The 23,947-nt window shown below is 41.8% G+C and overlaps 2 long non-coding RNA genes across 4 annotated transcripts; both read right to left on the minus strand.

Annotated features, from left to right (window-relative positions):
* Positions 1-8,680: 8,680 nt before the first annotated feature.
* Positions 8,681-14,977, minus strand: LOC148388168 (uncharacterized). 3 transcript variants are annotated; one of them, XR_015862263.1, is made up of 3 exons: positions 14,834-14,977; positions 14,571-14,676; positions 8,681-9,064 (listed from the first exon to the last, which is right to left on the minus strand). It is a non-coding gene; the product is annotated as an uncharacterized LOC148388168 (long non-coding RNA). The 3 variants fall into 3 exon arrangements; XR_015862264.1 differs by lacking the exon at positions 8,681-9,064 and adding an exon at positions 13,053-13,239; XR_015862265.1 differs by lacking the exon at positions 8,681-9,064 and adding an exon at positions 14,002-14,401.
* Positions 14,978-21,982: 7,005 nt separating this feature from the next.
* LOC148388169 (uncharacterized) lies at positions 21,983-23,947 on the minus strand. Its single transcript, XR_015862225.1, has 3 exons — positions 23,625-23,947; positions 22,872-22,930; positions 21,983-22,765 (listed from the first exon to the last, which is right to left on the minus strand). It is a non-coding gene; the product is annotated as an uncharacterized LOC148388169 (long non-coding RNA).

The raw sequence follows: 23,947 nt of genomic DNA on the forward strand, positions 1-23,947 counted from the left end.
AAACAAAACAACCAACCTAATGACTATAGTATCTACAAACAAACAACAAAAACGTGGCTGGTTCCATCCTCCGACTAATTCTGTTCTTTGAATGGTACTGTAATGTGGTTCTGCTATTTAATGAGGAGGGCTGACATTAAAATGCCAATTGTGGGCAAATTTCAACTGAGGTGGCACAACTTCCATTTGCCAATTTGGCAGCTTGTATTTTGAATGGATATATACATGCCAAGATAGGCCGATGAGTTACCATTACGTAATCATTGACAATTATCTAGTATTCGACATTTTGTTGAACATTTTAAATCCCTGCAGACATATGGCGTAGCATACGCATATATTCATTTCTTATTCCGGTTCTGTTTACCAAGTAGACTTCCCAATTCGACTTTCAGATTCTTGAGTTTGAGCTGCTGTCGTCTTAGAAAATACACAAGAATTAACAAGCGTCTGCCTACAATTATCCAAAGTATTCATACTGTTGACATGAAATTCAAAACGGACAAACTGTACATTGAACACTGGACAGAAAAACTCGCCTACCTCTTTGGGGTATATGCGGCTGCATATGTGATGCCATATGCCCGACTTCTCTCACACTGTCTCAAGGCAATACTTGATAGGAAAAGTTCATGTGGGAGAACAAAATGGTGTGAAAAGCTTACTGGCAGTGACGGTGGTGCCAGATGGCAGAGGATGGAGCTGCCCAGGAGAGGCGCCAGGAAGTGGAGACGCCAACCCAACTGTGTGAAACAGGAGCTCCAGCTTTTTCATCCAAACCAAAACCAAAAACCTCTGCCAGATGCTTTCAATTTCTTTGTCACCCAAATACCAATTGGAGCCATCCTACCAATTTTGTTGAAATAACATTTGTTTGGTCTTGAGATTGTGAGGTTGGCATTCTGTTCCATACGGCTTGAACTTAAAGTTCCAGCTTCACGGCCCAACAAACAATTCGTTTGAGTGGAAAATACCTGCAGTAAATTCAGAGGTCAGATTTTCATCAGTTTGACATGCCACATTGGGTTTTGCGCTTATATTCTGGTTTGCGAGTCGGTCCCGTTGACAGGAAGGACACACGTCTTGTCAGCAAAGTCATCTTTCCGCACAACATCTGTGCTTATTTTGTGCTTCACTGTAAGCAGGTCATTAATCTCAACCTAGAGAATTCCTTATCATGTCGAGTGACAGTCACCCTCACAGTGTGCAGAGAATGAAAAATATATCTTTGGATTTTACGCCTCCACTGGGTTTGTCTTGTCTTATCAACCACCATCTTTGCTGCCCCGCGGCCGACTCTCTTTAGCAATGCAAGAAGGAAATAGCACTTCCAAAAATAGAAGCTTGCCACTTAAACCCCTTTTTGGGAGTGCTTCAGCCTCAGCGTTGGCAGGAGGCGTGGCGATGCTAACGCCGTGACATTCGATTGTATAAGACAACACAATGACATTCCCATGAGCGGGAATCGATAATGCTGGCATGGGACAAAAGTAGCCGCTCCCCACTTGCACTATCATTGCAGTCGTCTACCCCACCAGCAGCGCAATGCTGCTGTGATTGGAATAGCAAGAAAACACTTTGACCTTCAATTCAGGATGCTTATCCGACTCGCGCAGACCTTGCTGATTATCTTGATTATACTGTACCGAAAGAAGAATTGTAATTTTACCAACCAGTGGAGTTAGAAATAGCTCTCGGGACAGGATACCGTTGTCTGTAGCCTACACCGAATGGAACATGTGTCGGTCTTCCGGTTCAACTCAAGTGCCTCGCTTCAAACATGCACAGTTTGCGTCCTTCATCACCGACAGTCACAGATCAATCTCACATTCAGTCACGTCCAAGTTGCTTTGGTGTCCGAGCGAGTCCCGACAAACAAAAGGCAGTTTGTGACACTGCAGGTGGGGAATGCCTTGTCCATCATCTCCAGTGTGGCAGATGTGCATTGCAGAAGCCAAACCTTCAACTGTGACAGGTCCTTGGCGGTAATAGGAGCCACCTGGGTCTGGCAGAAGAGCTGATGTGGACTTGCCAGCCGCTGCTGTGCTGCCTAGGTCAACACCTGTTTGGATTCAGGCCATTCAGCTCCTTGATAGAGGAGTTGTGTAAAAAGTACTGAAACCACTGACAATCTGAGAACATTCACCCGAATCCCAACCGTAACCTCCCAAAACTAATTAAAGCACGGGTGTCCAAGTCTACCAAGTCTGTTTTCAATGCATCTGAACTGAAAAGCACATGATTCAAATCATCAGGATCGTTGACAGGCTTCTGCAAATGTTGCTGATGAGCTAAATGAATTGAATTTGCTCATTTGTAGAAGGGATATACCTAAAACTGGCTGCATAGAGGCTCTTGAGGATCAGACTTGATTTTGTTTATTTTTGCTTTATGTTGTATATGAAGAAGTGACAATTGGTGTTCAGCACATATAATATAATCACCCGAGAACTGGATTTGACCATCTGGGATGGGAAACATAAAAAGACATTGCTCCTAGCAAACGCCATGACAGCCGTGCTGCTCCTTTGCACCACGTCACAGCAAACATCTGCCCGTTATCCAGAATGGCAAAATGATGAGCGAATTATAGCCCCATCTCAGAGATAAAGTGTGCCTTAAAAGATTCACTATGGTGACGAATCGACATCATGCTCTGCTTTCATTTTCTGCTTCCGACTCAGCCGTGTTGACGAAATGAGCTTCTATGCATGATGATGCATCCATCCGTTCTGTGAAGCGTTCATCCTCACTGGGGTCACATCTGTGCTGGATGGGTCAAATATTCAGTGCTAGCTGAAATCGCAGGACTTGTGCAAAATGCATTGCGTATGGGATCTTCATTGAGATGTGTCAAGAATCATTTTGTGTCCACCAGGCGCACAGTATAAAGTCTATTGCCGTTGCACACATCAAACAGACGGTCTAAATAAGGTAAGCTTTGTAGAGAGTCATCTATAGTGCTCAATCCTGCAAGTGTGATGAGTTTGGCATGAGGGAGAAAATTGTGTGCTATGCTGCCAACTTCCTTCTGTTTCTCAGTTTCATGAAATTTGGATGTCATCCATCACTCTACTTTGAAAAGGGGGAACCTCACCGCCTGCTGGGCTTCTTTTTGATGAAATATTGCATCACATTACATCTGTGATATTTTAAAAATTACGACACATTTTAACACACTGAAGTGTGTAGTTGTAGTTTAAGATGGATCGTTTACTATTAAGTACAAGCAAAAATGTTAATCTGTGTGGGAAAGTCCACGACTCTTCTGCCACTGTTTACGTCACAATTATTGTGATCTTGCCTGGATGAATGTTGCCGAGTTAAAATAACAATGGTTCTTGAGCCAGCCATTCTTTGGTGTTCAACACCAGCATTGCCTTCCCGAAAAGATTCAGTTTATTCTCGACAATGCAATTGGTGGTGACAAGCGCTGTGACGCAAGTGCTTGATAGCAGGTGCTTTGGGCTCCATGCCCACTCTCTGAACTGGCCGCAAAGGAATACCTGTCATGGCCGGTTAGCGCGGTTGCTATTTAGTTACGGCACCTTCCGTTTTTTTTAGGTACCCGGCAGAACAGAGGCATGTGATTCTGGCTAATTATCTCTTGCATGCACTGTAGATGGGAGGGATCCAAGTGTCGGGGAGTAAAACACAAGAGAGAATAACAAGCATTCAGTGGGGGGGCGGATTTAAAACCTCTACTGGGTAGATTTGCAATAGGGTAGAAATTAGGAGATCATGTGTCTGTCCTTGAAACGAAACATGTGAAAGCACCCGCAAACTATGACGTCAGTGTGGTTCAACAAGCAAATCTCTTGTTTGGGAGATTTGTGTCTTCATCTCAGCTTTGACTTTTTTCACTACCCCAGATAGCGATTTATGCCCATTTTTTTCCTTCTGTGTACATTCTTTTTTTTTTTTCCAATATTTTTTCTTTTTCTGAGAAGGCTGCATTGTTGTTGAGAGCCGATTGAGTGCAATAATGGCAGGTTGGCTTATTGTTAAACTGCGGCAACCGAGCTTGTTCCCAGATGGAAATACGGCGGCATGGGGCTTTTCAATACCGAGTGATGAGCTGTGCGTGAATCATCCTACATTGGATCAGACATATTGATTTCTGAATGTCGGCACTTAAATCCTTTGAGCTCTGCGCTTCTGTGGCACAGTGATTACTTTTTCATCATCTCATTGATATTTCATCATTATTTTTACCCCTTTCTTCCTTCCGTCCTACTTGCTGACGACTACCAGCTAGCTTTTGGAAAAGCAATTATGATATGGATGCCTGTCATTCCCCGCTTCTAAAACTGTCCATGTGCTAGGACACTGTTAGATAACAGATGTTATTTTAATATTGCAGTTGAATATTTTCACATTATTTGCTGGAGCCGTTTCTTTGTATTGTTTATTTTGAAGCTTTGTTCCATTCATTAAACATTTGTTGACACTCATTTGTTTGAGTGCTAGCTTCTATGCCTGCCAATGTGTTTGCAGCTGCAAATGTCAGTCACACAGAATAATAATGTTTGTTTCACACCTTCCCCACTGACATAAATATGAGGAATAATTATTTTAAAAGAATTGCTAACTCCTACAGTGCGTTGACGAAACCAATATTTAAAAGGGGAAACGGTTCAAGAAAAGTACAATTGGGAAGTCCAACCAGTGTGCAGTCCTCTGTGTGATCCAACATGATCATATTCCTTTTTGGAGGTGTGTTACTTTGACAGTAAGGGGGGCGGCAGCGCTCTCTTGGGAATTCCATCACATGATGACTTCCGAAAATGACTGTGGGTGGATTTACTGCAATGGCTGCTGCCAAGCAAAGAAAATGTTTGCCACCCCAGCTGCTACCCTACTTTTTTTTACAGCCAATAAAAAAAGAAATAAAAGGGGCTTAAAAAAAGCCTGGTGAGTAATTGCTTTTACCCATCCTCCAATAAGATGATTACAGACCTATTTTATCCGATTGCCACTTTTCATCTTTATATCAGGTGGTCTCACCATCTCTCACTAATCTTTCTCGTAATTTCTGTCCGACATTGACAATTAAAGCACAATTTTAAACTATTATGACTATGATGCTCGTTTGCTGTATGCTAATGATTGAGGAATACTATTTGCTGTAAAATGATGATCTCGCAACCGCAACTCGCTGTCAAACTGAACGAGCACAGGACTCCAAGTAAAGTGAGCTGAGTGTCCATGATGCCAAATGGGTATAGAAAAAGTGATACATTAATGGACTGAACGGCAACATCAATCGACCAGTAACATCTTCGTTACCATCAAGGAAAAGCCTGCGTTGACAAAAAGGACAAAAATAGCTTTGTAAAATAGGTACTTCAGCCGTCGATATTTGCAGACAAAGGCATTTATGACTGAAAATGTAAAAGTGGCCCCAATTAGAAACGCATCTATTTTGTAGATGCGGGTTTGGGCCAAGTCACGTTGGGATCAGCCTGTGATGTCTCCTCTTTAAAAATTCAAGTTCTGAAATGTTGCAGTGTGTTCTTGCGGGGTACTGCAAAAGTAATTAAATATTACATGAATTCAAAATGTGATTCATTACTTGGAAGTGGAGCTCATGATTAATGACACGCATTAAGGAAAAGCATGTCTCACCTGTTACAAAATGCAAATGAGAACTTATTTAGCCGTACAGAGCTTGCATGTACTGTACAGTATGATGTATACATTTATGCTTCCGTGCAAAGCCATGAATACAAATATGTTGTTATAAATGATACACGTATGAAATTGTATAACATTTTGTGAAAAGAAGACAGCACAACCAAACAGAATGACAGCCACATTATGGAGTGCTACAGTGCAACAGCAAGGCCAATTAAATCTGTCCAATAGAATAGGAAAGTATGGAAGGCGTTCATACTTGATGTCTATCAGTGAATTTTCAGAAAAGCTTGCTGAGAGTTGCTGAGGCTTATGTTCTTTCAGTTACCCAATTGTCCATTTACATTATATATATATATATATATATATATATATATATATATACACACATATATATGTACATATATACATAAATATATGTATTCCATAGCCCAAAAAAACCCAAAGATAACTCCTTAATATATATTACACATAGTAATAAAACAAATGCATTGTATCAGAGAGATGTAAAAAGAAATAAATTACAAAGAAATAATCAATAAAAAGCGGATTTTATTGTCACTGTACCTTAGAGACACATCAAGATACATACGTTCTATAACTTACTGTAATTTACAGTATGTGAACTTCAAACTAACTTAGTTTATTATTTATTTTTTTATTTGATATATGTTTATTTATTTTTCTGTTTTTTATCTAACTAACATTTTGTTAACTTAAAACTAACTTTGCTCATTTATTTTTATGTTCTTTTTTACGTTTTCTTTTTAACTTTCATCTTCACCCTCGTCACTTCCACTCAATTCAGGCTTTCTTTTCTTTGCTTCACTTTTCCCCTCACCATCACTAGACTGCTTTGCAGATTTTTTAAAGAAAAAAAGGGTAGGGCTGCGACATTTCGAGATGATGATGATCCCCTTGGATGGCTTGACCGCTTTGAGGGCTCCCTTTTGACTGATCGTCGTCTTTTGATTGTCAAAATCGTTGACACGTTCCAGCCATATGGTTTCGAAAGCTCACTTACGCGCACTCCACACTCATGTTTTCTTATAATTTCTTGTTTTAATTGTAACGGTAGTTTCAATTACACTCTTAAATTGGATGTTTGAATTTTTTGTTGACCTACTTTAGTTCTTATATTTAAAAGTATTTGTAACCAAAGGCTGCTCTCATCGGAATTGCAGATCAGTTGTGGTTAGTTTCCTTGGCGGGTGACATCAATGTTGACACCACAGATGGCTTTAACTTTGTTGTACTTAAATGACTACGTGGTGAAATATTAATATGGCACATTTGAAAAATGTCCTTTGCAAACTGGCGATTCTAAGATGATCATGTTCACGTGAAGCCCTGTTTTCAAAAGTCAACATGATTTGTTTTCCAAGTGCTGCCGAAACGAGGCTGCAGTGCATTGCTGCACAGCCAGACATTTTGCTTTGTTCAGTGAGCACAAACAATCATCAATTCCACTACGTGGGCTCACATAAACACAGCCAATACTTATTCGTTCATCTTCTATAAGCTGTTCTACAGCCCTCATGGACTGACTTCAAGAGTGAGTCAGTATTTACCGTGCACCGATCGCCAGGACACTTCTGTCTAACAATGAGTATCACATACAACAGCGTGAAGCCTCCATTCATGAGCAGGCGGATTGCTGCGTTGAAGACTCAAATGAGAGCAATCAAAAAGACGACTCCCTCGTTAATAAATCTCAGTGATCCCACGTATCTTTTCACAGCTATGATAAATGGACACGGGCCAGTCTAATTATGCCGAATTATGAAATGAATTCCATTCATCATCATGGTATGCTTTGAAATTCACAGTCGCCGCCATATTCCTTATCTGGGCTGTGCTGTTGCGTAATCATTAAGACGGTCTTCTGTCAGTAAATTAGTGCAAAACAATGCTGAGCTGGAAATATGCATGGCCAAAAGATAAAGTAGTTAGCGGGCTTCCAGGCATTTTTAAATTGTAATGATTCTTTTATCATCATGTCCGCGTTTCAGTTGCTTCATTTAAACGCCGCTTGTTTTTTTTTTTTTTTTCTACGCCCATCTTCATCTTCATTATTTTTTCTTGTTTCGTAACATATTCACCAGTGATTAAAAAGGGCCGGACTGGGGAGGGTTGAAATAATGGATTGCTTCCAAATGGACTATTTGATTGTAATTGTTCAGCGCGGCTGTACATGAATAAATTAACGGCCGCTGCGAGCTTTGACTCATGTTTACTGTATGTGTGTGAGGAATAACTGTCAAGCGGCCTTTTGAATAATGTATAAATCTCCATTTAGTGCACTGGTATTGTATAATCCAGTGTGATGCAGATGAGAAGCACCACGCAGGATTAAACAGCTCATGACAAGCAACATCAGTTCAATTCCGTAATTACTCAGGCTTTCGCCAAAGCAAAAGGAGAAAAATATTTTGCCTCTGGTTCATAGCTCTGGTGCCTGTCTGATTTTTGGCTCTTTTGGCTCTAATGCAGTTTCTTAACCAGCGTGGTATGCTTGCTCAACCTCAGTGTCCCGCCGATGCTATAGTATCTGCTCAAGCACACGCCTGACCTTCTCTTCCTTTTCGGTCCAGGTTGATTGATCTCTTTTCCATACTGTGGACGCTGTGCTCCCGAGTTTTGTTTACTCACATTATGAGGTTTACGACTTGGAAAAAGACCCCGACTTGTGGTCAGAGTTAATCTGCTTGGATTTTGTTGGATGCTCGAACAGCCTGGATTTTAAGATAAGAACGAGCAGGGGTAAAAACTGACTCTCGCAGTTTGCGTTTAGAGGATTTGGACTTTGATCCACTGTGATTCAGGAAAGACTTTCACACAGAACAGCGGGTGGAAATAATTCTCGGGAATCAAGGCTACATCTATTTCCGCAGAATACAAATACAGAAACTGACATTCAGTTGGACACGTGTAAGAAAAAAAAAGTCAATGTGTGTTCTCAAAGCTTTCATTCTGCTATAATTGCACATTCGGATTTCAACTTGTGTCTTTTACAGAGAGAAGTCGTGTTAAGGCGTTATCAGAAAATTAGAAGCCCAAAACTGTGTGGGAGTCGTAGATAAATCCACAAAGCGTGCTCCGTTCTTTTTCCGCGCATAATGTCAGAGGCAGATGAATATAAAACCACCCTGCATCAATAGATTAGGCTTAGCAAAGTTAATAGGAGGGTTTCCACTACACACAGCTCAGAAGCAAAAGGAGCAAAACATGGGTTCAATTGGTTTGCTTTTGGGGATGTAAATTAAGGAAGATGACCACCTAATAAATGCTCACATTGAATAGGAGAAACTTGATCTGCGCATTCATGCGAGATGAGAGTTGCTAATTACTTGTCAAAATGTGGAAAGATAATCTGTTGAGAAGAGATTCCAATCATGTCATCGGTTTGATGACAGGCACTGGTACACTGCAAAAAACAAAAAGATCCAAGATACCAAAAGGTCAGATTTTATTTTCATTCCAAACATAAAATTCTCTTATACAAAAATACTTTTTTCTTTTATTTTCCAACATTTAGAGCTCTACCGCAGCAGCTATCGCTCTGGAGTCTTCCCACCGTGAAGTGTTGTCGACCTTCAATAATGCAGAGCCACGATTTGCCCAAACTACAACTGCACCGACTAATAAACGGCACACAGAAACACAAAAGAAAAGAGTGCACATAAGTGCGTCTGGAAAGACCCAAACAAACACACTTGTTAAAATAGACGAATCCGATACATGGGCTCGGATGTACTATTTATTAGTTTCATTCTTTTATCAAACAAGCTGCTTCGATGGTTGACATGCGTGAGAGTAACATGGAGCCTGCAGGCTTACATTCACTTGCCGTGTCTTCCGGGCATTCCAATTGCAAGATGTAGCAATTCAGCAATCTTCAAAACAAAACGTAAATAAACATCTTAAAATGTATGTTTTTTCACAGATGTACATGGCCATGAGTCATTTTATTGGATTATTTCTTTCCATCTGTGTGCATGAAGTCTGCTCTCAATTTTGGTTCTTCTGGCTAAGATAATGTCAAGTCGATCCGGAGGAGAAAACAGGTGCTGGTGTGCTCATTTCCAGGTGACAAAGAAACCCTTCACTCGCAAAAAGGCAAAAGTACTACTCTCCATCTCGTTTTCAATTCCCTGTGTAAACGGAAAAAAAAATTGCAACTGGAAATGGAGGTTTTCTGTATAACCAGAGTGAAAGGAGGCCAGCATGAATGAGGTGAAATGGGTTCGTGCGTACACGCATAAGACGCGCGCACACACACACGTAATGTCGCTTTAAAAAATCCCTGCATGTAAAAGGCAAGTCGCCAGAGATGTAAGGAGAAATTGGCAGACCCATTATTGGGACTCTAAATGCATCGTGAAATATATATTTTTTTAAATTGGAATTTCCCAGACTTTGATATTTTCCAGCCCAATGACATTGGATGACGTTGACTTTACATGTGAATTGCTCACTTTCACGAAACTGCTATTTATTCCTTTTTCATTCACGTATACAATATTCATGACTGAAGTAATGATATATTTGTAGGTCTTTGTAGGACTGCAGAGGCACATTCTTTTTAGCCAACGTTTGTGTGGTGGCCTTTTTGCAGACGCCATTCCAAAAACATGTCTAAGAATTGCAAAGCTCGTCTACTTGCAGTGGCTGCGCTCACGTTGCTTTTCTCCCTCCGGGTAAGAGAAATCCGCATTGATTCCGACAGATAGGGCGCTTGATAAAACGGGAGAAAGACATAACTCAATTTGTCTTGGTAGAGCCCATCCCATGTGAGGGGTTAGCGTCGCTGCTGTCAGCTCCACTCGACACCTGTTTGGCCGAGATAAAATCGTGTCGCTGACAGCTGCCCTTTAATCACTCTTAGTCTCAGACAGAGCCGTGTGCACGTAGACCAGATGACATGTATTGACACTCCTGCATAACTTTGCTGACAGCATCGCAGACATTCTTAGTTCAAGTGTGCCGAAGTATAAGCGAGAAGAATCCCAAAGCAGACTCAACGCCAAATAACCAGAACAAAATTTAAAAATACGCCAAATGTCCTTATTCTTCAAAGAGTTGCAGTTCGTCTGTTCCATTGTCTTAATTACATTTCTGTGAAATAAGTATGATGACTGTTGCTTGATATCAAAACTGAGCAATGATATTTTCACAGCCTCGCCTCACTGCTGTAAACTTCAGCCTCGCCTCACTGCTGTAAACCTCAACCTTCCCTTGTCCTGTTGTTTCATCTTTCTTTTGGAAAGGAGGGGGAAAAAACACGTTGCGTCCTAAGTGCTCACAAATCTTTCAAAGACAGAAATAAATCCTTGCTAATGGGCAATGGTTGAAAATACACCTTGGATCCATTCTTCCTTCATTAGATGAGCATGAGTGTTCCCAATGCAGCGGCATATAATCAATAATGGAGCCCTTGGAGTCACTCTGCCACTTGTTCTTTACGGGATGAGATTTAGCCGTGTTAGCTTTCAGCTGTCTTAGCTGTGATGGTGTCACATGCACTGTCTTTTATTGTGCACAAACTGTGAAAGAGGAAAGACAAAAGTGCAGCATTGCGCAATGACTCGGACGGCTTAGGGTACTCGTTTTTGGAAAGTCTTGTTTGTACAATTTACAGTCACTTAAGCTTTCTGAAATTCAGAGTCCAGTTGAGTCGAGTTTAATGGGTAATATAAATTGACGTTGGGGAACACTCAAAAGTGCGACTTATAATGTTTTTCCGTGCACGTCCTCCTCTTGACAGACGTTTCTTCTAATTTGCGCAGAGTAGTCTGAGGCAGCAAAGTTCTTCACCTGAGGCATTACACTAAAAGCAAAAGCATGTTTTTAGGGTGATTCGACGAAGGCCAGCATATAAATGAAATAATTTGCCCGCCAGGTTGATGTGCTCGCAGGCACTCATGCATGCCAGATGACCCCAGGCAGCAAGAACTGCAACCAGGCCTTCAAAGTGACCTCTGCCAATTGTCAGTAAGCGTGATCATAGCATGCACAGTGCTTTTATTTTCATTTTCATCCTGTCCTCGGGAATGTAGGTGACAAACGGGATATATTTCATCATGGGGAAGGAAAATGCCAACTGTTCAGGGACAATGACAATTGTTGCTTGGATGAATTTGCTAAACAGGGCTTCTTTCATTCTAACATTACAAATTTTATGTCTCATAAGCATAAGCGTACTGAGGAAATGATACTGTACATTGCTTCTGTTGATTCCAATGAAAATGGTGTGTTTAAAAGGATTTGTAAAAATGGTCAGACAATGAGGTACGATACAAAGGAACAGGCTACATCATGTTCAAAATGGGACACTATCAGAGCCATCGATATAACGGCACGTCCGTCAAATCCTCTGCCGAGCGGTTTGACAGGAGCATTGCAGAATGTCTTTTATCACCTTGCCAGCGATGTGCAAGGTGACTCGCATTGATCTGCACCTTTCCTTCACACCAGTCTTTGTTGTTGGTGTCTTTCAGCTTTTCATCTTCATCCCGTCTCTCCTGATGGTGCGAGGATGTCATCCGACTATATGGAGACATTTTGCATAGCAGATCTTACGTTCAAATGGGGAAGGAGTATCAAGCTAATTGCCCGTATCGGGTGTGTTGCATCAGAGAGACAGAGAGTATGCGGGACACCGGATCCCGAGGACCGGATTTGGTACTTTTGTCCAACCTGGCTTTTGTGTGTGTCTTTATCGCAATCTGTGGAGGCGTTGAGTTCAGGGTTCAATACATAGCATTTGAAAATCATATTTCGCTTCGAAAGTGAGCTGAGGTGGTCAGCGTTTTCTATGTCTTCATTCATACACTTTGTGTGGGTCATGAATGAGGACTGGCTTCGAAGGACGACTGTGTTTAGCTTTATATTAGAAAGAATTCCACCACCGGGAGCTCATGAATGATACAATGATGAGGTTGACAGCTTTCCATTGGCGGCCTGGACCTTCATTAGCACAGCTTGATTATACCCAGAGTATTGACACTTATTCCAAGAAAAGACAAATCAGAGTCAGGCATATATTTGCACCCAACATGTTTGTTGTTTGTAGCTGTTGATTCACTGAACATCTGTTATGTGCTTGTGGCCGTCATCGACAACCCATCAAATAGTCGATGAATAAATTGATAGAAGTGCGAGTTCGCTGAATACTCTATGCAGTCAGATACAAATAGATCCATAACATCTTTCTAATTTGTTTGTCTGTGAGGCTTAGACGCTGCTAAATAAGTGAGCAGACCGTCATTGATCGTGGTGATCATAATCCTGTCCATCGTGCAGCAGGGTGAGAGAAAATATTAGCAAATATGTCTGCTGGCAGTCGATGTAAATATGCGTAACAATTTGTCTTAAACTGATTTCTTTGGATAGAGGATGGATTGATTGTGCATGCTGAAAGAGTTTTTACATTTTGAATTTATTGCGGTTTCAGGCATAATTTGCTACCAAGGAAGCAATAATCACAAATTCACATTTAGTGTTTGTTGTCCAGAAACAACCATTGTTCTGCTGTGCTGCTGGAAATCTTCAATTCAGGGAATTCAGGATTTGATGTCTCTCAATTCCAGTCCCTTGTTTCTGCACAGACACAAAATACACTCGAGCTCCTTTTTTAAGGGGCTGTGCTGCTAAAAACACTGGCAAGGCTATTCCCATCGGGAGGAAACTTGCAGAGATTACGGTGTAATAAGCCCAAAAGCGAGCGCGGCTGAATTGAGAGTGAGCAATCACCCTTCTCGCCAGGTCACCGTACTCATTCCCCCAGGAACGGCCATTTGTCTACCAATTCCTGGTCAGATGTATTAATGGCCGAGTGGAAAGGAACAGTCGAGTCAAGGTCATTCAAGGGCCAATTGTTTGTGTCCTACAGCCGCTCATCATATTTCAACCCAATGCTACAGAACTCAAGATAATTTAGAGTTCATTTTAACTTCACATTAAATCGCGGCTATGCATTTTGCCTTTAAAAGGAAAAAAATGAAGAGCCATTTAGGCTCTCTGTTCATCACTGATTCTCCCCAGTCAGGCAAGACGATCCAGTCATTAGGGTCACTTGGATGGAAGGCGCTAACCGCTCAATGTCCCTCAGCATTCGAGCCAACTGCTGTTTCATTTTGCTGTGAAAATGATCGTGCTTTCTCTCTCTCCGTATTGCGGCCTGGTTAGTTGGTGTGTATGGTCCCTTAGTCAGTGCAGACGGACTTTCTCAGTCCATCACAGACTGTTTGACTGACTACTGGTGCCAGTTGTCTCGCGTTTGTTTGCGGGGCTGAATATACGTAATATACAGACACAAGATGTGCGTCAAGCTAACTGCTTTGATGAAGTAAAAAGTACAAACCGTATGTGACCTTCTACATCTTCCCTTGCCTTTTCAACAGAACATGTTCAGGTAATGGAAGGTCTTAATAAAGCAGACAAGTTCATTTGTATACGTCATTTAAGGCACATCGGACTCCCGTGCCTAATGATTTATTACAGGAAAGAATTTAGCATTCAAGCATTCCCAGACCTTTTCTGGCCTCACACTACAAAGATGTCACAGAACATCGGAAATTAGTGTCAGAGCAAGTTACTGTTTTGGACCTGCAAATTAATCAAAAAGGAGGCAGTGAGCGGCGGGGAGTGGGAGCTCCTGTCACAGCTCGCACGCAATGTCGCCACCTTTCTGGAGCATACATCAAAGGGGGAAAAGGGACAGGTAGGGCAGGCGGGAATGGCAGATCTGCCGGCTCAAAGGCTGATTAGCAAAGAAAGACGACAAAGACAAAGCAGAGTTTCAGTCATGGCGGCTGCCCTGACTGAAAGCTTTGTAATGTCACTTTTCAAACGTATGCTGAAATTTGCCCGTTTCCCTAAAGAGCCAATCTGTGATTAAAAGACAAAAATTGGATAGAAGCGACACTCACAAACAAGAAGAGAGCTTCCTTTTGTCCCCTGGCTCTTCATGTGTCATGCTGGCAGATGGACGGCGCAGCTTTTATTGTCACACTTGCAATATTCATCGAGTTGAGTCTGTCAAGTCAAAGTTAGCTTGGTCATTTTACTTCCACAAAGTCAAAAAAGCCATATAATTAATTGGCTGGTTGTATAACTGCAGTTTTATGCTGCGGCTTTATTAGAAATTACAATTCAGGGCTATAGTTCTGAATAGTATGTAAAAAAATAATACTTTCATTCGTCGTCTTGTAAAAATCATCATGCCGAAGCAGAATGAAGGACAAATATATTCTTGAATATACCCTTTATCTAAACTTACAGCCAATGCAATATATTTTTTAACAGACTTATGATAGCTGCTATTGAGAATATTTGCTTTGCCTCAGCGGTGAGCAGCTCAATTGATAAAGCAACACTGCCACCCTTTGCGGAAACGGCAACACTGCACAAGCATTAACTCTCTCGCTCTCATTGTCTACACTGTAGACACTGTAGAAGTGTCTCTCACTCTCTCTTGCTCACATAAATTCATACATGGGAATACTTTAAATTCATGCATACACTCACACCATGAAAATAAATAAAATATTGCGGCTGACCTTCGAATATTTTGAAATGCCAAGAAAGATGACAGCCGTCCATCCACTCTACTGCTTATCCTGATTTGCAGCAAGGCCACAGTAGAGAGTCAAACCTCTGACTGATGAAGGAATGTGCCGCCGATGAAAAAAGGAGGTTCCGGGTGCAATTAATGATTTAGGGATGAATTGATGGCATTGAAAAACAAATGCCAATTTTGTTTTCCTGAGCAAAACAACAATTTCAGATCAAATGTGTGATGTCTTTTGGTGCTTTGGATTGAATAATATGATTGTTGCTCTGACTGATTTAGTTTTTCCCCTCCACAGTAATTAGAAAGAGTTCAGTCGTCAAAACTGACTGACTGCCTTTGGTGCACTCAAGCTTCTTTTCCAAGTCACTAGCAGAAATCCCTGGAGCATTTGGCAGATGTCCCTCTGCCCTCACTGTCACACGGGACATTTTTGCCTGTGATGGATCCCGGGCTGACTTGTGACAGCTAAGCTTGGAATGTGCCTCACTGCATTCGGACACCATTATCTGTCAGCACTTGTCTGCAGCTTTCTGTTTTTCCCCTTTTAGTCTTGGGCTTATGTTTCCTTTGGTAATCGCCTCTCAATTATGCACAGTATTCATTTATTGATGTAAAAATTCCAAACATATGATTGTGAGTAATAGCGTATCAGGAACATCTGCTATGACATGACCCCAAACACCTTTGCCACGGCTGCCTATTCACAAAACAATCTGAAACATCTCCATTCTGTGGTTTGCCGGGATTAACCTGAAATCAGCCTTTAATTACAAGAAGGCGCTTTTATACCCCTGTGCTTTTATGCTCTTGCGCTTTTACGCTCCTTTCCATAGGAGGCCACTCTTGACTCAATGATGACTTTATCTGGTAAGCTCAAAGATATTGCTATAGATATAGCTATAGAATCAATAGCTTCTATTTGTGTTGTTTAAGTGTGTGTTTTGATCAGTAATGAAGCAGCTTGCACATCATCATCTATTCTCAATTTTAGCCTTTCAAATTCTGGAGCTAAAGCAAGTTGGCATGCATGCTCCTGCTAATTACGCTCTCCATCAAGGATAAGAATAAACACAAAAGAGGCTCGTTGACCTGTTCAAGGGCAGCCCAGTTTGAAGATGGATGGTGATCTTCAAAGAGCTCCTTTTTGACTTCACTGTTTGTTTTGCAAACTGCATTGCTATGCTAATCAGAAGAGATGACGAATGGAGGCAAATTGAGTCAGGAGTGAACATACATTTAATGTCAGACTTGGTCCTTCATTTCTTTAATCGCAGACATTTCCATAAGTGGCGCTGGGTGGCTCTCCCCATTGAATTCAATTGTGGTAATATCATGAGCCTGTTTGTAAAATCAAGAGCGAGTTTATTGCGAGCCGGCTAATTACAAGACACAGTGTGAGGTCTGTGCCATTTTTGTCTGCTATGTGACGAATGGAAGCAGAAATGGCAATGCCTTCACCGTGACACCGGCACGTTAAAATCGACTTTTCTCTAGACTTGATTGATGATGCCAATGTGGATTTCATTTGTCCCCACGTGGACGAGCCGTGGCGTGCATAGCTCTCGGAGAGTAGCTGGAGGTGGGACAAAATGTGAGGGACTGTATATCCTGTCAACAAGGACCTGTTTGTTGTCTGTTAATTAATTGTTGAACACAATTTCAATTTGTCACCTCCTTTAGTGCGAGGGGGAATTTGTTTGCTTGCCTGTTGATGTTCGCAGGCACGCCCCTTCATCTCAGTCCAGATTAATTACAGGCGTAGATGTGGCCGGATGTTGACATACCGTTCATAATTCAGTCTATACTTGCTACATTTAATAAATGACGTTCATTGAAAAACATTGACTTGCATACTAAAAGGACACAGGAATGTCAAGCAATTCTTCAAACTCTCTCTCGTGGTTTCCCTCCATTGTGTATTGCGTGAGGATCTGATGCACGACGAAGCCAAGAATAATAAATTGTGGTGTCGTCCACTACACAAACATTGCACTCACACTTGCTCACTGTGCGGTTCTCATTAGCGGGGCTACCTGCCGGGTGTGATGGCTGCGTGGACAATGCAGGCTCACCTCTGTGAGTCCATTTATGAGTTCATTAACAGGCGATTGGCTCCATCCGTCAGAGCCGGTTAGTCGCATCTGCGGAGGTGTCATCCTTTAATGACACGGCCCTCGGCCTTCACCCTGGATTCTATTCTGTACCTTCTCGTCTTTACAAAGATGTTTAGCAAATAGAAAGCCAAGGAAAATTCAGGTTTGCCTGAGCTCTCACGTGGCTTAAAGCTTCCATCTGGTGGTGGTGTCGTCGCAACGTCAAACTTACAGTAAGCACTTCATCAACAGTGTATTGTTTAATACATACAACCCGCAAACAATATGCCACTAAGCCACATTGGCAACACCACTCAGTGAATGTAATCCTTGATTACGGGTGCTTTCGTCTCGCAATTATACATACATTTAGAAACATACGTGGGTTAATGGGGTGAGATGGAACGAGCTTGCACGGATTAGTTGTTGCACAGGAAGGTGAGGAGCAAAAAGGTTCAAAATGTTAATTACAAATGGGCTCCCTTCAGAGACAAGAAAGAGCGCAATTAATCTGAGGTTGCATACATGTATAACTTTAAAGTATGAGGAGCCGTTAGAGACATCATTCATAATTAGCATTCACACACACACACACACACACACACACACACACACACACGCACACACACACACACACACACACACACACACACACACACACACACACACACACACACACACACACACACATGAAACAAAACACAGTCAAACATCATAGTAAAAACCTCAGATTTAAGTGAAATGCTTTTATCCACACAAGTGAAATGTGTTCTCACACACACACACACACAACTGAAATGCTTTCACGCATAAAAGTAAAATGCTTTCACACTCAAATTAGCGTCAAACTTGCTTTTGACTGAACCAGCGACTTGGTTATGTTTACCATCTTTGTGGCTTTGCGATTTCATGCAATCGCTGAACCTGAAGTCAAAAGGCAGAAAAATAAGATGATCAGATTTGGATGTTGTTGTGATGTTCACTTTGTGCGAGGTATATTTTCATAGCGGATGACATCACACAAAAACAATTTGTGGCTTTGGTCAAAAGAGACTCGTTTTAAAACAATATTCAATGTTTATGACTTCATATGCGCCGGTGGACCAAAGAGCAAAGCTAAAAAAAACAACCAGTTAGCAAAGGCAAAGTCTCCACAATAACAAGAACCAGCTGAATTAAATCAGCTGAATGTTAGCAAGCAGGCTTGGGACAGAGCATTTGTATTCATTTAGCGTCTTGACAAGCGTGCTGGTGCTCTTCTGCACAGAGACACTTTTGGCTATTGCTGCAGATATCTCATCCTGCCTTGCAGCAACCTCACCAAAATGCCACCAAAGTCCCACCAAAAATTCTGCTGTCCCGATATTACCTGGTGAGGCCCAGTAAACTAATTCAATTACAGCCAAGGAAATATAATTCAACTAAGAAAAAAAACAATACATGTGTGAGACAATACCAGACTAAAAATAATACAAGCTGCCATCCATGTCTACCGACATGTCAGCCTACAAGACATTCGACTTGAAAATAATACAAGAGGCCGTCCGCGTTTGCAAATGGAAAGCTCTGCTCAATAAAAGCAGCAGCTCATCCACAGCATGTGAATGCATATTGCCCCTTCGCCGACGTGAGCCGATCGCTTCGAAGGTTGTGTATGGTCCAGAGGAAACAATCTTTGCCGTGCACTGCACTGAAGATAAAATTGTAGGGTGGCAGAACTCACATAGTTTCGGATTATGAAAACATGTTGGCATTGCTGATAAATGTGAAGTAATCCACCTGTTCGGGAGATTCAAAATGAGATAATTTTTCATTTTTGTCCATTCGTATTTTCATGTGCCGAGAAAATAAATGAGAATTGGCTCAGCAATTTGCTCTCAATATTTAGATAATTATTTGGGGGATTCATTTTGACTTATTTTTGTAAAGTACTCTTGGTGCAGCTAGCTCCGTGCTTGATGCCGGTTGCCTGTTCCTCGAGGCATTTGGTGTAAAAAAGACATTAGGCAAATGTAATGTGCAGCTGGTGCAACCGCAGGGGGCTTGTCTTCACCTTTAGTGCAACACACTCGCCGCCCGCTACAAACGAGGCAGGACGGATCACCTTCCTTCCGTGCGCTAAACCAATAACCTGCATACATTAGAGCAAGCTGCCACGGAGGTTTTATTCCCCAGCAATGTTCGTCACTATAAGGTGGACTGCGGGAAAGATTTTGAAGTGCAATCAAGGTGAGAGCCTTTTCTGAAAATGAGGATGTCACCATCATGAAATAATCGGAATCTGAAGAAATGCACCAGTGACTTGGATGAACAAATATTGCTGACTCGGTCAAACAAATATTCATCGGGCATTCTCAAGGCAGATCAGGAAGCAGGGTGAGATGTAACAATTACATTTTTTTGAATTCCAACTGCGTATGGATGCCGATGAAAGAAAGGGAGCCCTTGTAAGATGGAGTGCACTTGGTGTGTGGCAGCAAGCAGGCGCTACTTGCGCTCAGGTGCAGCTGCTGGCTGGCCCGTCAAATTGTAGAGCACCTTCTTGAATTGTGCAAATTCACTCGCATGTCCGCTTTCAAAGGGCTCGAGGAGGAAAAGGAGAAACCTATTAACACCTCTGACCTGTGCTCTTGTGATGTTCATGCATAATATGGTGACAGATCTCAAATGGAAACAGATACAGAAAAGGCTTCAGGATCTTGATTTTTTTTTTCTTCAAACCATGAAAAAAGTGAGTCGTCACCCTGGACTTTTTTTTTTTTTCCTTTCCGCATATAAGAAGTTGTTTCTTTCTCTGGCAGTGAGCGTAACCTGAAGAAAACCCTACTGATTACTTTCAACACTAAATAGTTGATGGATGGGTTGCGTACAATCCACTAAACATGATGCTGAGCATTTAACTTTGTTCTTTGGCTTCGATTTGATTTCCATTCAAGACATGCACCAAACAAAAGGCATCCATGCTTTTAATATAATGAAATACAAAATGTACGATCACAATTCTTTCTGTTTTTTATGACATTGATGGTGGGAGCCCTGAATTCATTAGAGTTCTATTTTGCATAACTGCCACAGCCTCGAGTCACTCCATCTGTGAAACTTGTACAGAACAAAAGAAGCAAAGAGCCACAGCTGAGAAGGAGGCAAATCATTTGAAATAAATCGGGAGAGTGGCAAAACGGAGATGTGAAGACCAAGGGCAGATCTCGCCCTTCACCTCGGACGCAAAAAGGATAGTTTAGGGCTGCTAGTTGTTTACCAAACAGCATTCAAGTGGAAGAATCATTTCAGCCATCCTCCGTTGTAGGTAACTGCAGCCCATGCCTGGCTGCTCATATGTAATTGAATTCGCTGTTGAAAGTCTCCTAACAAATCGTCGGTGACAGCGCGCCGCCGAAACTTGAGAGTGACCTCGTTAGATTAGCGCCATGACTCACGAGCGAGCATATCGACTGCAATGGCGGCAGCGGCGGCGTGCTAATGCCAAGGTGGTTTGTGCCTTTAATCGACTTTTAATGAGAGCGCTGGTGATATGTGCGGGGTGGATAGCCGCAGATTGAAGACATAGAAACATGGCAGATTGGCGCAATAGCTCTTCATTAATAAAATATCACTAGTTCCTATAATTAAGCGGGCCTGTATTATTTACTTGAAACATCTTTCCTAATTATTGTCCCTCTGGGTGATTTTAACTTTCTTGATGATACCTTTGGGCGAGCAGACCTACTATCAAAAGAGCTGGGTGGGAGCCATTTGCCCAGTTGTAGCATTCTTGCCCCACTAATGATTGCGAGGCGCAACCTGCCCCAAAGAAAATAGGATGAATATGAAAGCACGCATTTAAGGTCACGGGAAGACGTGTCTCTTTGTGTTACTCTTCGTAATGGCAGGCATTATTATTTAACACCTTTTTGTTATTCTCTAGCGACTTTGGACAAAATTATATTCTTACGCTTTCAAAGATGATGTGGTCTTTTTGCCGTTGCGACGCTCACCACGTGCTCTGCTATGATGTGCAACCGAGAACGGCGGCTCTGCACAGCAAGCACATCAGCGTGGACATCAATCATGCGCCAGCCAAGTCAACGAGAGGACGCCGCTTCTGTATTGTCCTTTTTAATGGCAAAACGGTTCCGTTTGAATTTACCTCATAAATCACTAATCACGTGGCTTTCCATGAGAATGACTCGCTGTTTTTTCTTTTCAAGTGATTCAGCATCTTTTCGGTGTGCTTATCGCTGATGAAGGCAGAGCCTTATGTAGTGCATTATTTTGCCAGAAATTTGCTTCCACCATATTTTGCCCTGAGCACATTTGCATTTTCTAAACAAGTACTTTATTACTGAGTACACAAAACTTCAATGTAATGTTGGATGCACTTATTTAAAGTTTGTATCTGCATGTGTCTCACCATTCTTCACCTTTACAAAGACAATAAGATGATATTTTTTTTTTCTCAGTATTTTTTTCACCTTGCTTAGATTAAGCCTGACTTTATTGTCACTCTCCTTCAAGTAGATGCATAAAATGTTGCAAAGAGCACCTTGTTAGAGATTTGCTCACTCCAACTTATTTTGCAAGAACCACACGGGAGACAAGTAAGTCCTTTTGGACACCTGCAGGTGGAGAGTTCACTCGTTCAAGGAATGAAGTCTGAACCCTTGTTCCTGCGAGGGGATATTTATTAAGAGAAACAGAGTGGGGGTTGAGAGTGGGGGTCAGAGTAGACAAATGGCCGAAGCCCCTGACTGATCAAAGCACAGCAGGGGGTCCTTCACGATGTTGTGTAAACAAAACACTTTGATTGCTTCCTCTGCAGCTAGTCAATCAGTTCAAAAGATCTTAGCACTTTGTTCTACTACTTTTGTTAAGACAGGACAAGCGAGTTTAATTATTACAGGTTACATTCCAACATAATCATAGGATCAAACTAACCTGAAAACCCTAACACACCTGATATTGTGGGAATCATTTCAAGATTGTTGAAATTTTCACAGAACACTAAAAGCAGACCAAGTGGACCCACAAGTCCAGTTAGGTGGTACCAAATGGCACCTGAAAAGGCATCCAGATTCGGTTACGTATTCGAGAAAAGATGTGCAGCTGGAGAAAATAAAAACATAAAAAACAGAAATCGGGACTATCAGATTGAAATTATGAATTAATTATTGACTGAAGTGATTAGCTCATCTGAGCGATGTCAATCACAGAAAGCTGAAACAGCGATTGTGACAACCTCTGAAGAAACCACGTGAATTTTTATCGGTTGGCAGCTTTGTTCATCATCATCATCATCGGTTTAAAGTCCGTTTTCCAGGCGCTGCTGGGTTGGACTGGGCTCTTGATATGGCTTTCTTCCATCGGGAATGGTCCATGGCCATCTCGTGGTTGATGCCGAGTGCCTTCATGTCGGCTGAAACGGTCGTCTGCCAGGTCTTTTTAGGTTGTTCTGTTTGTTCTGCAACACAATGTTTGTTGTCAGTGTGAAAACTGTTGCTGGTGGTGTCGGCGCAGCTAGTTACTGTCGCTAATTGCACACCATAAACAGGCTTAGTAAGACTTACCGCATAACTCAATATTCTGCCAGACAACCAAGTTTCTACATAATGGGGATGCCGAATGCCTACATGCAAAAATAAAGGAGAAGGTCTCATACTAAAGGTTTATTCAAATTTCAAAGCAGCTTGGTTCCCTGCACACCACACTGTGTTCTCACCACGGTAAACTGTGAAAATGATTCCCATATTTTTCTGGCGTGCCAAGAATGGCAGTTCCCTTGACCTTTCGGCGGCTATATTTTGAGCCCGCTATGAAAATGGGCTTAATTTTGCTGACACTCCAAATCCCACCTGCTTGGGTCGGCCGTTATATTCTATATAGGGATCATAACGTGTCCTCCGAAAGCTACTAAATTCTGCCAGCGTGCGCAGCAAGTACATAAAAGCTGAATATTTTCCAGACAAAAAAAAACAAAAAGGCATTGTTACACCAATATTAAGGCATCCATTATTAAGAGAAATGCCAACTGCAGCTCTGCAAAAGTTGGGGCACTTTTCTCAAATGAGACTAGATGATGTAAGGTAAGAAGCATTGCTCACTATTTGGCCACTGAATTAAGTAAGTAATCCACCCCGTCTAGCCACTGTTTCAAAAAGTGGTTCATTGCTTGAGCTGCAATCATGCATGAGCGTGAGTCACCCAAAAGTTGTTAAAGCTTTAACAACTTTTGGATGAACGTAGCCAACTCGAAACTTCATTCAAGGCCTCGAACAATCACTTGAAATGTCAGCTGAAAATTAGATTCCAAAAATATTTACTGGAGTGAGTTTTTATCAGCAAATCAAGATGTTTGACATTGGTGAAGCAGCTGCAATCTCTTTGGAACCTGAACCCAAAAATAAAATCACAGTCATCCATAGAAGCAAACAACAAGTTGCTAGTGGCAGAAAACAAGCACAGGAGGAGCTCAAAGCTGGAGTTGTGAGGGCAAGCAAGAAACAATGACTTGGCACCATCCTTGCAGCCGCTTGGCTTAAATAGCCTGCAATTACCAGCAGGTGTTACACAGGAGGCTCCGCCCAAAGATGCTCGCCATGGAAACTGCAATAGAAAAAAAAATAAAACCAGGAACAGCAAAACA

The sequence above is a fragment of the Syngnathus floridae genome, chromosome 13 (assembly GCF_059516105.1).
Source record: "Syngnathus floridae isolate MCC-2025c chromosome 13, RoL_Sflo_1.0, whole genome shotgun sequence".
NCBI classification, from domain to species: Eukaryota; Metazoa; Chordata; class Actinopteri; order Syngnathiformes; family Syngnathidae; genus Syngnathus; species Syngnathus floridae.